Genomic DNA, 3213 nt, shown 5'->3' on the forward strand with positions numbered 1-3213 from the left:
AAGCTTTTCGATCACTGACATCAGTGGTACCTGTTCCATGAACTATAATCCTCATACGCTCTGAACGTAACATTATCAGCAGCGAGAGGAGTTCTAGCATTCCCGGGGTCTTTAGAGAGATCTGATTGTATGACACCACGTCATCGCAATCAGGGTTCACAAACAAGTCATATGACATCATAATTTATCTCAAACAAATATTTACCTGCGCCTCGGTAAATATCACAATATTGCCCTTCGCGGCATAAATTTGCCTCCTGCGCGAGGACTTAAATAAGAACCACTACACAGAGGCACCACCTTTGCTAGATAACTTAATCAGCTAGGTCTATGCCCATACGAGAATTGCGGTCATACTCGTATGTTCTTCACATGTACTTGGCAGTCTTATGTCGGTTGGAACAGTACTAGCCACCTGGAAATCAACCATTTCTACCATACTGTTCCAATCTAAGTTCATTATATTTTATGCAATCTAACTAGCCATGGCTAAGCAAAATCTAGCATATATCTGGTTTGCTATATGTTCAAGTTATGCATTTGAAATCATGTATGACTAATGCATAGAATAGGGATATAAGAATATAGGATCATTATGCTCAAAGGGGAGGAATAATAACTTGCCTTGCTCCAACGCGAATAAATCTAAGGTAGGCAACCTGATTATCCGATCCTTGAAATACCACACGTTGCCATCCAAAATAAAATAAACTCTACTGAAGAAGTGGAAGAGCCAAATTCAATAAAAGCCATAAAATAACAAGAAAACGATAAACATCTAAGAGGGCTAGGGTTTAAGGTATAATCTATCTCCTTTAAAGGGTATAGGGATTATTGGGCTAATATTTTATGTGGAGGTTCTAGAGGGTTGGAGGTTGAGGTGGAGAGGGGATCAAGCAACTCATGCCATTTATATTTCATGTGTGGGTCTTGGTTGCTTGGAGAGTAAGGGATATAACTGGTTAAGTGAGTATGTGGTTAGTATTGGCTGGTGGTAGGTTTGGGTAGTATAATACCTAGGGTTTCATTATATTTAAGCCGATTGTGGAGTAGGGCAACATATCGGCTAGGTTATATTTTATGTACAGGTTCTAGAAGAGTAGGTGGCTAATAGTATGGTAGATAGGTGGGTATGGAATTTGGATGGTGACTGAAATTTAACTAGGAAGGCATCGGCTAGGGTTTGGTTGTTTGCTAGTCGTTGCTAGAGTTGGGCAGTATAACGACTAGATTTGGTATTTTCTCTAGCCGGTGTCAACAGATAGCATAACGGCTAGAGGGATAGGAGGTTTGTGTTTGTTTAGTGGGGCGGAAGTGTTACTCCGACAACCGTGAGTGGCGGCGGAGCGGCTAGGATCACACATAGCCCGAGAGCTAACTGTGCGGCGTGCTGTGGAGGTTGAGGGAATAGTGAAGCTCCGACCGCTGTACGCATCGAGGCATAGGGTGCCAGGAGCAGCACTTCGACCTTAGGTTTGGTTTTGCCGGGCTTTACAACCAACGGTTCGACGTCGGGGATAGTAAACCGCGGACGTCCCTATGGAAGGCGTAAAGTTCCAATCGGCGGCTTTTTAGTGGCTAAATGGGTAATTTGGGATAACATAAAATATTTGAAAAGGCAAATATAAATTCAAACGATATTTGAATAAATTCAAATAAAATATTAAAATAGCAAATTTAGTGTCAAAAGGTAGATTTTGAATTTAGATGAATTTAGGTCCAAGTTTCACTAGAATAGGATCTACGATTTAGGAGATATAAGCTTCTAAAGAATAGGATTTGAATTAAATAGGGAAAATATAAAATGTTACTGTACAGGGGCCCACCTGTCAGCCTTTCTTTTTCTTTTTATTTTCCTCCTCCTTCCTCCCGTCATCTTCCTTTCTTCCTGCCGAACACAGAGAGGAGGGAGAGAATTGGGCGTCGTTGCTCCGGTGGTGGAACGGCCTCGACGGCGGCGGCCAAGCGTGTTCCCGCTCGTTGCGCATCAGGGGAGGTCGGGTGGTGGCAGAGTGGGTAAGGCAAGAGGTCGGAACGGCGAGGGAAAGCACTCGTCTTTACCGACAAAGAGAGGTGGTGGTGGTGGCTGCTATGGGGTGGGGGAGAAGGGGGAAATGGGAAAAATGGGCTCGCCGAAGGGAGGCGAAGCCGGTGGTGCAAGGATTTGGCTAGTGGGGCTCCGGTGAGGGAGATCGGATGGTGGCAGCCATGGCCGGACATGGCCAAGAGAGAGAGAGAGAAGCAAAGCTTTAAGCTCTGATGTGGGGAGGGAAGGACGATCTCGCCGGCTATTTATAGGCGGCGGATGTCGGTTCGCAGAGGAGGACGAAGAAGGCACGGCGACGGTAGCGTGAGGAGGAGGATGACGGCGCCGGTCTCGTACTCTGATTGGGCATCGATGTCGGTTCGGCTCGTGTTTGATGTCAGCGAAGTGACGTGCGGCTGACGTCGACTTGATTTCTTAGCGGCGACGGAAGGACGTTGGCGGCGGCAGAGGAAGGTACGGCACGGCGTCAGCGGCGGCGCAAATCACGGCGCACGACAACGGCGCCCAGGGCGCACAGAAAGCGGTGCCCACAGGGAGAGAGGAGGCGGCTCAGCTAACTGGGCCGGTCTGGGCCGAGTAAGGAAGAAGGAGAATTCGGCCCAAAAACAAAAGGAAGGAAGTCTAATTTTTCCTAGGACTTTGAATTTGGAGATATTTATGTATGGAGAAGGATTTTGGATGAGAGGTATAAATTGGGATTTTCTTAGCACAAGAGCAATTATTTGCAATAATTATATTCATGTGCCAAAAAGGAAATCAAGCCACAGGAATTAAATTGGCGGCTAGATTAAAAAGAGGAATTTGGATATTTGGATCAAGAATCAAAAGATAGGTTTAAGATCAAAGGTATGGGTTAACAATTAATTCCATGAAAATTGGAATTATTTCGGTTTAGCTTTGAAAGAATTTCTTGGACCATAATTCTTAAAAATAGAAAGGGTTTTCAAACTAAATTTGAATAAAGGAAATTTTGTTCGAACGAAGGTTTAAGATGCAAAATCAAATCAAAGATAATACCTCAATTTAACTAGATCAATTTTTTTTGAATGAAAGCCACAAAAGATTTTAAATAACAGAGAGGGAGAGAGAGATTCTATGCAAGTTAATTTTAGGAGGTCTCTCTAATTATATTTTCCTAGGTTTAATAGGTCATTAAGAACATAAGA

This window comes from Oryza sativa, chromosome 7, assembly GCF_034140825.1.
Source record: "Oryza sativa Japonica Group chromosome 7, ASM3414082v1".
Classification (NCBI taxonomy): Eukaryota; Viridiplantae; Streptophyta; class Magnoliopsida; order Poales; family Poaceae; genus Oryza; species Oryza sativa.